At 48.5% G+C, this 11,262-nt stretch overlaps 1 long non-coding RNA gene across 1 annotated transcript; it reads right to left on the bottom strand.

Moving 5' to 3' along the window:
- Positions 1-771: 771 nt before the first annotated feature.
- Positions 772-9,381, bottom strand: LOC139046560 (uncharacterized). The gene is made up of 3 exons (XR_011506701.1): positions 9,093-9,381; positions 6,818-6,908; positions 772-2,771 (listed from the first exon to the last, which is right to left on the bottom strand). It is a non-coding gene; the product is annotated as an uncharacterized lncRNA (long non-coding RNA).
- Positions 9,382-11,262: the final 1,881 nt, after the last annotated feature.

The following is an 11,262-nucleotide window of genomic DNA, read 5'->3' as shown; positions in this document are numbered from 1 at the left end:
GTTCGAGTCCTGGGTGCAGACATATGCACAGCTTGTCAAGCCATGTTGTGGCAGGCGTCCCACATACAAAGTAGAGGAAGATGGGCATGGATGTTACCTCAGGGTTAATTTTCCTCAAAAGAAAAAAAAAAGAAAATGGCTTCCTTTGGTCCAGATTATTACCTTATTCTCTAAAGGGTTGCTGTTTTCATTGATGGCATTCATAACACACTGGCTGGAATCTTTGAACCCTACAGTATATATGGGATCCATCTGCTGACAATAATGACATGTGACTTCCTGGTGAAAGTAGCAGAAGAACATGAGCTAAAGAAATCCTTAACATCTCTGAGAATACATTAAAGGGTTTCAAGAGTCAGAGAAAAGGACACAGTGGTCAGGAAAGGACACTCAATCACTTTTAACAGAAGTGCAGTTTCCCACTGGTGGAATGACGTGTGGAAAGCATTTGATAAAGGTGTGGGATGGAACATGGCCCCAGGCAGCTCCAAACAGCAGCCTACAGTGTGGGGCATCTTGCATTATCACCACCTTATTTCTTTCTTAAGATGTCCCAAGCGAGGTGACAGCCCTTCTTTAGCATGTCTCCAAAGCATCCAATTATCCAACCATCCTCGGCAGCCTCGTCTCCCTCTCCTGCGGCTGAGCACTCAGTCAGTGGTCGGGGACCAGAGCTCCCTGCTGAGGAAGGCGTGCGCAGGGAGGGGTGTTTCATTCATCTTTATTCATCTTCCCCTTCCCCACAGAGACCAGGAGAGTGTACTGCACAGAGAGTGTAATTAATATATATTTGTAGAATACATTTTGTTGAAGAAATGAATGAAGAAACACGGACTGGGTATGGTTTTTAAGTTTCCAGGTCGCGGTTCCCATTTTCCTCTTCTATGAGGTCTGAAGATGCTATTTCCGTTTTCTCTCAGACCCAGAGGCCCCGAGGCCCAGGTTAGAACCACTGTTTTCTCAACCACCTGGGAGCCTACTCTCCCGCTTCCCCGGGTCCCAGCTCCGGGATGTCCCTGCACCCAGCTCTTCCCGTCTTGGGAAGCTGGCCCCACAGCTCCACTCCCTCAGAGCTCCAGCCAGGCCGGCCTCTGCCTTCCTCTCACCTGCTCTGTTCTGAGTGCCTCACCATTTTTTCTTTCCATATTTCACTTTATTTTTTCAGGTCATAATGGTAACACACAGTCATCATAGAAAGTTTGGAAAATAAAAGAAAATGTGAAGAAACAAACAAACAAAAACCCTCACTGTTTCCAAAGGCCTGGGTTTCCCACTGGATTTCTCTGCCCTATTCGCCTCCCCCTCTTTCTCCTCCTCCCCCAACCTTCCTGCTCATAATCCTCTTTCGCGGAAGGGCTCTCACGTTAGCATTTTCAGGTCTCTTTATCTTAGGGGACAAATATTAGCATACGGATTAGCATATTACAACTCAATTACTTGTCAATCGTAAGCAACCCCAACCAGATTGGGGTTATTCTTAATTTGCATAATTTTGGCAAAGGGGTGAGAGGTGCACTGGGAAACTGTGGTGTTCTAATGTATCTCCAAGCAAGCACAGCGAAGGCTCGCTTTGGAGAGGACCGTGGTTTGGAAACAAATAAAAAGATAAGATGTAACGGGAGTGTTGGAGAGTTAATAGAGAAAGAGAACCGCCAGCTCTCTGCAGGGGTGAGTGCAGCTCTGCCCAGACAAAGAAGCACGAGCTGGATGATTTCTCACCATCTCTTCCAGCCTCATATAATGCAATGCTGCTTCAGGGAAAGAGCAGAGTTTACGGAAGGAGTTCTCCAGTGGCAGAGGGACCAGCTGCCAGCACCGTCTCCCTGCAGGTCATTGTGAAGTTCACCCAGGCAGCCTGCCTAGGTCAAGTGATGATGCTGAATAGCTTTAGGAGACTCTCCATCCCCATCCTCCCAGGAAGCTGTGTGGCTCCCAGGACAATACGCTGTAAATAACAATTCTGTACAGCTGGGCATAGGTGGGCTAACACATGAATGATCAAGGTATCAGAATACTTGAATCGCTACGATATCAGAATAGGCACACTGTTTAATGACTAGAAGATTCCAAGAATTCATTGTAAACCTACTATGTGAAAAGAGCTATACTAGGTATAGCTAATTACCTGAACTCTTTCTAGGATCTGTGGGAAAATGAGACCAAAAGCATTTCTACTGAGGGATTAGAATCTAGATATAGACAGCAGGATCAGCAGGATGTCCTAAGGCAAAATGGATTTCCCAGTGCTACCCGGGTGTCGGGTATCTATAGGTCTCTACCTCCTAGCCACCTTGAAGCAGGATTATATCCTGATTTCTATCCACCAAGAGAAAACCTACTTCACAAAGTATTAGTGAGCACTGTAGATTTTACTAAAGACTGTTAGGGGAATGAAGAGAAATTTATAGAGCACAACACACAGCATTTTACCCCAAAATTCCTTATTAGAGATCTCTCTCCTAGACACTGTTCTTGGCATTAAGTATTTCCTCCTTAAATTGTTCATTGACTTAACAATCTTTAATTGGGTTCCACCTCTGGTCCAGCACCGTCCTAAGAGCTCCTGGTGTTGCGTGAGGGCCAGATACACGAGTGGGTACAACCCAGAGGAGATGCAAAGTTGCTGGCCAGGCTAGTGGAGGCCGGAAGATGTGTGGCAGGCAGGCAGGAGCTGAGGCAGAGAGGCAGCCCCAGGCATGGGATTGCAGCAGGATGGCGGGAGTGACAAGAGATGGGGCCTTGCACACACTTCGATGGAACTTTGCCTCCGTCTGTAGGAAACAGAAAGTCATCAGAGGATTTATTGACTGTTCTTATTTCCATCTGTAGTTTTTGTCCTGGCCTCCATACACTCAGGAAACATATGATCAGTATCTTCCTGCCAAAAACCTGTCCTATGTTTGAAAATGATATTCCATCACTTGATCTTTCCTCTTTAGGTTAAATAATCCTGATTCTTTAACCTTTCCTCATGGGACCTCTTTTCCATCATACATTCTGTCTTTTCATTTGTGTCACTCTTTCTGGATTGTCTCAAGTTTTTCCATATCTTTTGAGAAGTGCAATAATCAAGAGGGCACGTGGCTTCCTGAGTCTAACAATGAAGCATAACAAAATGACAATTTCTCCTTCCCTTGGATACAATTTTCTTTTTAACGCATTCTAGAATCATGGGGGGTATTCCCCCACAACAATCCAGTACAGTTGGCATATTTCCCAGCTTGGGATCAGCGATGAATTCCAGGCCTCTTTCTCCCATATTTTTACCTGCTAGTCACCGGCCAGCGGGAGCCTGACTTTGGTCACAGGGCACCTGTTCACATTTGCCCCTGATCATTACTAGACATGGTCCATTTTGTTTAATCATCTTAGTTCATATTTTACTTCAAATCTCTCATAAGTCCTGGATCCCTTCCCTTCCACCCCCCAAAAATGCAGTTCTAGAAAATAAGGTGCTGGGCCTCTTCTTCTGATCATGATTTGAACAACTTATTGACTGAAAGTCTTTGAAATCTCTGAACGATACGCTCTCTGGATTCTTTATCTACTTGGGAATTACCAGTGTCAAACCTAATTTCTGATTTACGATGCAATTCCCTCTTTTCAGACTCCCAGCACTTTTCATTTCTTAATGGATATCTTGCCTCTTGGGTCTTTTCTGAATTGTTGTTGTCGGGATTTCTGGAGTTACTCTGAAACCTATCAAGGGAACATGACCTCCTGACCTCTTGATTCAGGATTTTCCACGAACCTCAACACAACTGTTCAATTGACGCTTTTGCGAGGCTGTCTCCTTTTTCTAATTGAGAAAAATTGATTTCCTTCCTGGTGTAAATTTAGTTTCTCTCACTTACCCTTGTTGGGAAACTGTAATGGTGTTAATTAAATTAAGGGCTTCACGCTGATTTGGAGGAGCTCACGGTGGGGAGGAGGAGTCGCCGAGAGGTTTTCTCAGAGACCATGAGCCGGCTCAGGAGTGGAGAGTTAAGAGTGACATGAAGACAGAAATATGAGGCTTTTTAAAATATGCAAGCAGCCATTCAGTTAAGAAAACTGGTTTACATACGGATTTTCACTCCAGACTGAGCCTTTCCTACAGTGTAAAGCTCGGTTGCTGAGGAACTCAAAGGATCATGCAGCCTATTCTTTTAATCCTAACTAGAGAAAGGTGGAGGAGGAAATGGCAAACAGATTCTTTTCTCCCATTTAAAGAAACAATGGCTTAAAAGGGAGTGAGAGAGTTTATAGGAAAAGCTGAAAGACTTGTACCTAGTAAAATTTCATTCACGAGAGAGCACATTTAAGTAGAACATTAAACTTTTCATAGAGCTTCTCCATCTGTCTCTCTCACAAGAACCCCACAGGTGGTGGTGGGGACGGGCAGCCACCTGGTCCTGTCCTGGAGGGACTGGGGCAGAGACGGCTGAGGGAGCTCTTCTAAGGCCCCGAGTGAGGCAGTAGGAGAACTGGAAACGAAAGCTTCTATCCGTAGGATCCAAGCTGCAGACCAAAAGGTCCACGAGGATGCAGCACAGACGCTGGATAACGCTTAGGAGTGGGGGTAACCGCTCCTTCGAGGCTGTTTCTCCCCTAGAGCCCAGGCAGCTGATGGCACACCAAATAATGCAGTGGGTGAAGCCTGACGTACGGCACTGTTAGTGACACCATGAATGAGGGCCATGCTGAGAGATCTGAACAATTCGAGCAAGGAAGATGGAGAAATCAGCAAGACAAATGAGGGAATTAGATGGGAGATCCGTAACTGGCACTTCAAGTTTCACACACCTGACTGACAATGGGAAAACCCGGTCACCATGTTCATTCATTTATTCATTGATTCTTTTTCAGCCAACAAATATTGAGCACCAGCTATGTGCCAGCTAGAGGCTAGGGTACCAAGGGGGATGGACATGGTCCCTGCCCTTAGTTTATGCCCAGAGCATCTTGAAGGAGAGTGGACGCAATGGCCATGGGGGTTTGGGCTGGGTCTCACCTGGTGACATCCTAGTTATTCCATCCTCTGAGTCCTCTCTCAAAGCCACCGCCTTCACCCCCTCCCTTCATCCCTCCATGATTTGCTTGACACCCCCTCAATGTCCCCCTCGCACTGTGTCACACACTCCTTTGCAATTCAGTTTTTAATGAATTTCTCCTGGGACAGAACATCCTCAGAGATACCGTGAGGGCAGGAATGACTCCTTTTTCCACACACGATGCCTCCTCTACAGTGGGGAGTTTGCAGATATTTTCATTTTTTGCCCCAAGCCAACTCATAGTCACAGATTTATCTTCTTCTTAATTACCTTTCCTTATGATTTTAGTTGATCCTCAAATCCCTGAAGATGGATCCTTTCTTTTTGGAGACTTTGCATATAGCATTTCCGTAATGACTATAAAAATGCTGGATGATTCCAGGAGTGTGGGCCTTCCTTTACAGGACTTAAGCAAGATCATAAGTCAGACCAAAGGTGTCTACCTGTCTGAGGTCAATAGGACACAGCAAAGCAGCCTGACCAAAAGTGACTCCTGCACTGACTTTCCATGTTATCTGAAGCTCCAACATCATAGTCACTCTTGACACAGTCACTGTGCAAGCAATCCTGGAATAAAAAATGGAGGGGCTGGCCCCATGGCCTAGTAGTTAAGTTCGGCACACTCTGCTTTGGTGGCCCAGGTTCGAGGTTTCAGGTCCTGGGTGCAGACCTACACCACTCATCAGCCATGCTGGGGCAGCAACCCACATACAAAGTAGAGGAAGATTGGCAACAGATGTCAGCTCAGGGCAAATCTTACTCAGCAAAAAAAAAAAAAAAGAAAGAAACAAGAAAATAAAAAGGGAAAAGGAAAACATCAGAATGCCACCACCTGAGCCAAGAACCTTATTCAGTTGTTTCCATGTCATGTGGAATTTTACATAGAATCAGGTTTCCTTTTAAAGACCATTGGGTTCTCCAGTCAGATTTGAATCTCAGATTCGAATCCCTAATCTGCTAATTATTAGCTGTGTGACTTTGGGCGAGTGACTGAACCTCTCTGTGCCTCAGTTTCCTCGTCTGTAAAATGGGGATAACAGTAGTACCCACCTCATAGGGTTATTGTGAGGATTAAATGAGTTAAGACAGATAAAGCACATGACATACAGTGAGCATTCAAAAACTCTCGGCTCTTATGATGAGGAAAGGTGGGATACCTGGGCAGGGAGACCGAGGAATGTGGCAGCTCAGCACATAGGCTTCCGCCATCGCAGTAACCGCTGTGTCCCAGCAGCGTGTGGCTGAGCACCGCCCTGAGGACCCGGGGCACTAACCGTGGTACACACAAGGAGGCCCAGGGGCAGGGAAGGCAGGAGAGGGGCTGAGGGCCGGGCCTGGCTAGAGCGTCTCCACGAGGAGCCTCCAGGCAGCACGTGGGGCAAGGAGACCCTGGGGGAAGGGAAACTAAAAGGAAGTGGGGGCATTAAAGAGAGGACCAAGGGGAGGGCAGGGTCAGCTTGGCCCGCTGGCACCACTGTGTCTCTGGCCCTGGCCACTGCCTCCCGTGCCTGTTACTGTTCACACTTAGGGGATCTGGGGGTGGAGAAAGTCTGGACACAGCCAGGATGAGACTGGGACGCACCCCTGGCTGGGTTGGGCTGGGTGATTAAAGAGAAAACGTGCTCTGGAACTCCACGGGCAGGGGGGCTTGCTGTGCTGGAGAAGTCACAGACTGAGGGGCGCCAGCTGGGCTGCGAGCTGACCGCCGAGACATTGCAGTTCTCACCTGAGAAGGTGAGGTATCAAGCCCCCAGATGCCCCTACCCCCGCATCTGCCCCTGTACCTGGTCAGCTGGAGGGAAGGGCACACGTGGACCCCAGATAATGCCACCTGCACTTCCAGCACGCCGTGAGGAAGCCATCAGTCTGTGTTCTCTGCCCAAGAAAAAAGAGACAAAGCATCCCAGGACTGACCTTGTGTACACGCTGGAACTAGGACAGAAATATATTTATGACAAACTTTAAATTTCTGGCAGAAGGAATAATTTCACATATATAAAGAAGGCCTAGTAGACAGGCCTACCAGAGGCTCCCAGAAAAGTTCTCTGTCCCCGGACACGTCCCTCCAGACGTGAACAAGACAGAAGACTTTTCTGGGAGCCTCTGGTAGGTCTGTCTTAGCAGGTGATGATCTTAGAGAGGAGCCTGGACCTGGGCCATTTCATCATTGCTGTCCATTTCCAGAACGTCTCCTGTACTGGGGACGTGTGGTTAGATAATAAAGAGTTGCCGGTGAAATGCTTCAGGGGATGGTTAGAGAAAAAGAAAGAAAGAAACACACACTATGGGGTGGGGGTGGGGTAACTTTGATTTTCAGCCTGAGAAGGAAAAAGGGAAAGGAGAAAAAATATAGACCGCATAGCCCACGCAAAGTGAGCCACGTTGGATTCTAAACCAAACCGCTTAAAGCAGTAAAAGCTGGTTAATTCAAACAGCTGTTAACCCAGAGGTAGGACCGTGTGGCACGGGAACGGAACATCATCAAGCTAGGATGTGCCCCTGTCCTTACGGAGCCAACAAGCCAACAGCAGAAGCGAGGGTCATTATCCTAGTCTTTCTAGTTTCTTGTTTATTTGGAAATTTCCCTGATAAAAGTTTCTAAATGGTGGGGAGGGCAGAGGATGGAAAAGAAAAGCTACACTTCTGTATTTCATTTGAGCAAATTTTGACCTTGTTAGTGGGGTGACCTTGAGTACGTTGGAGAAGGGCTAACCCTATCGGTTACAGACCAATAATTAATTAGAAATGGGACACGAGGGCAGAAAAACATTAAGAAGAGGAGACAATCACAGTGAGCAGGGGAGACGACAGTTGAGGGGCCTGGAGGGGTCATGAGCAGGGGCGAAAGAAACCGCTAGAAGAACAAATATTTGCCGAGTGCTTCTGTGTTTCAGCTCGTTCCAGGCCCGGGAGTACAGCATCAACTGAACAAAGGACATGTGTGCCCTCATGGCACTGATGTTCTCGGAAGGGGGTTGGTGGGAGGGAGCATCAGGACTCCAGGAACTTCCCACTCAGCCTCTGCTGGGTTTGGGGGATCCCAGCTCCCTAATTCTGCCCTTGTCGCTGCTTCTGGTCACTCCTTGATCCTTCCGTCTAGGAGGCCACGAGTGGACCAGAGAGATAGGACAACAGACCGGGTGAGGAGCTAAGTACCAGCCACCAGCGTCATCTTCCTTATACTGAGCATCTGAGCTCTTCCTCTCCCTTCCTTCTTACAGGTTCATCAAAGCCCACTCTCTCAGACTCGCCTAAAAAACTGACCAAATCCCGAAAGGTTTACTTCATGGCCCAGAACAACCTCTGATGTCACAAGCACGGTATTGGAGAGAGCCGAGCCAGCATGCAGGCCATATTGAGTTTACCACCAATCAGAGATTCACGCTTTCTGGTGGGAACATCACGGGGGACAGGCAGCTGCTGCGGGAGCTTTCCAAGACCTCCCCTCCACACCTCCACCTTGCTTAGAAGCGCTCTCAGCCTCACAGCTGCCGCGGCCCACCCAGCACAGCTGCTCTCTCCCCACTTCGCTGTGCTTTTGTCATCCCTACCTGGGGCTTCCCTATCCAGGGAGGCTGTGACAGAGCGAAAACGTGATCAGCTCCCAAAGCAGGCAGTTCGGAGAAGGCATCCGCTCAGTGTCTGCTCCCGTTGTGCAAAGGTCCAGCCAAAACACTCAAATTAGAGCTTGTTAGCTAATTGTTGAAAACTGCAGCAGATTCATTCGCATGCACACTAATGAGAAATCCCAGTATGGAAAGCCAGGTTTTATTTTTAACACTTCAGAGCCGACACCTCCAAACACCTATACAGTGAGCTGCTGGCCAGAGGAGGGAAGAGACAGAGCTGAGGGCGTGTGCACACGGGCTCCCATTAAGTGGAAGGACAGGAGGCATTGGGAAAGTGGTTTGGGGATGAAAGGAGCACGAGATGGGGCGAATGCTCAGTTCTCTCTGCTCTGTCTCCAACAGGATGAAGAACAGCTAAGGCACAATGAGTGTGTCAGGATACCACAACCCATTCTGGGATTTTGTAAAGAACCCCAAGGGAGACTCTTACCCTGTCACCTCGAGCGGCACCTCTGAACGCTGGGGCACCCGCAGTGTCCTGCTCTGCCGCCCGATGCTTCGCCACGCCACTGAGCTCGGCAGATGCAACGTGCTCTGCAGTCTTGGACCCCTGGCTTCCTTTCTGGCCGGGCTGACTCTACTGTGGGCATGCAGCCTTCACAGCAAGACTCCGGCCCTGGCTGGCTCCTGCCTCAAAGTCACCCAGGCACCTGGGGCTGCCCCAACAGGAACCCCATCTAAGGGCCTTTCTCACCCTTTCTTTCCCCACACCCGTTCTCAGGCTAACCACTGCTGCACACCAGCAATTTCTGCGGCATCCTCTCTCACCACTGGGCCACTTATTCCTCCCAGGCAGATGCTGAAGAGACATTTGGCTCTGCAGCAGAATGGCGCACTCCTATATTTAGCCACATTGTGTAATATGTGACAATAATACTTTGTACTCAGGGTACACCTTTTATCAGAGGAACTCCATGCAGTCTGCAAACATCCCCAGCACAATACCCCTGGAGTGGAAGGAACCTGCCAAGTGTTGTGATCTCAGTCTTACGGCTGGAGAGACTGGGTCCCAGGAAGGTGGGGCACGGCCAAGGCTTCCTAAGGAGTCAAGAGCCAGAAAAGGACCATGGGCTGCTCCCCTAAGGTTTGCATCAGACTTGTTCCTTTCTGAGCCATCAGAGCCTGCAGCTTCTCAGAGCAGTTCCTCTCCCTCCTGGCACAAAAACATTCCTTTGCTCATACAGCCGTTCCTGTGCTTAGACACCCTTGAAACTTGGCTTTAAAATCCACACATCCATCTCAATAGAAACCCAGATGTTCTGCTTCTCAGCGGCCCGGGGTTCACCAGTTCTGATCCCGGGTGTGGACATGGCACAGCTTGGCATGCCATGCTGTGATAGGCGTCCCACATATAAAGCAGAGGAAGATGGGCATGGATGTTAGCTCAGGGCAAGTATTCCTCAGCAGAAAAGAGGAGGATTGGCAGTAGTTAGCCCAGGGCTAATCTTCCTTAAAAAAAAAAAAAAAAGGAAAGAAACCCAGAAATGCTATCTGCACTGTGGCCAACATTTGCACCACCATAGTACCTCAATGCTGGGGAGAGACAGTTCCACCCAAATCCACACCTTGGCTGATTCAGGCTGTGGGGGTGGGAGCCCAGAGAAAGTGCTGCAGAACTTTGCATAAAGGGGTTAGTTGGAATTCCATCTCTTTTCTAACACTGAGTAGCCAATCCGATGCTCCAATTCAGAGAAGAGGCTGGATGCAGCCAGTCCTGAGGTGAGAGAGACAAGGCTGTAGGGTAAGGGGGCATCCAGCCAGACGCTCAGGGATTCCTTGGGCACAAGCAGGATCTATCTTCTCAGAAAGAGAAAACCACATCATATATTAGAAACTCAAAACCAATTGTGTTTTTTTTTTTTTTTCCATTCTATTGTCACTGATCCTCAACATTCTATTGCAGAAGATGCAGTGGGAGTGGCAACCGTTCTCACAGCTTCGCAAAGGCAGCAATGGCAGAAAGCAGTGCCAACCAGATGGGCGCTGGGTATGGAGCATTCCATGTGGGAGTAGAATAGTTCTATGGCTAAAGGCTAAAGTAAATAGTTCCATGGCTTTGTGTTTTGGGAAACACAAGGTTGTTTAGAGAAGACCACACCAATATATACCTGATTCCACAATTGAAAATTGACACAATTTCATGGAAAGGCAGGATCAATGTTCTCTCCCCTCGACCCCAGCCAGATACGAGCAACTTCCCCGACCACAGAACAGCCAGCCTCCATGCCCAGAGGACACTCAGCAGCCCTGCAGAGAAGGCCATGTGGGCAGGAGCTGAGGTCCCCGCCCCCAGCTACCAGCAGCTTCCCCGGGTGTGTGGGCGAGCCATCTGAGGGGCGCTCTATGGATGCTCTATGGATGGAGAGCCCTGTCTGGTCTCCAGGTGACGGCAGCCCGCCCCAGCCAACTTCTGACTGCAACCATTCGAGAGACCCCAGGTGAGAGCTGCCAGTCTGACTCCTTCCCGAATTCCTGACCAACAGAAGCTGAAATTATTGTTTCTTAAGCCAGTGTTTTGAGGTGATTTGTTATCTAGCATTAGATAACCAAAACACCATGGAAAGATTCCACGCAGAGGTGCTGTGAGGCGATTTATGTGG

This window comes from Equus asinus, chromosome 11 (assembly GCF_041296235.1).
Source record: "Equus asinus isolate D_3611 breed Donkey chromosome 11, EquAss-T2T_v2, whole genome shotgun sequence".
NCBI classification, from domain to species: domain Eukaryota; kingdom Metazoa; phylum Chordata; class Mammalia; order Perissodactyla; family Equidae; genus Equus; species Equus asinus.
Note: the sequence above shows the minus strand (reverse complement) of the source record. Positions and strands in the feature narration are given on the sequence as shown.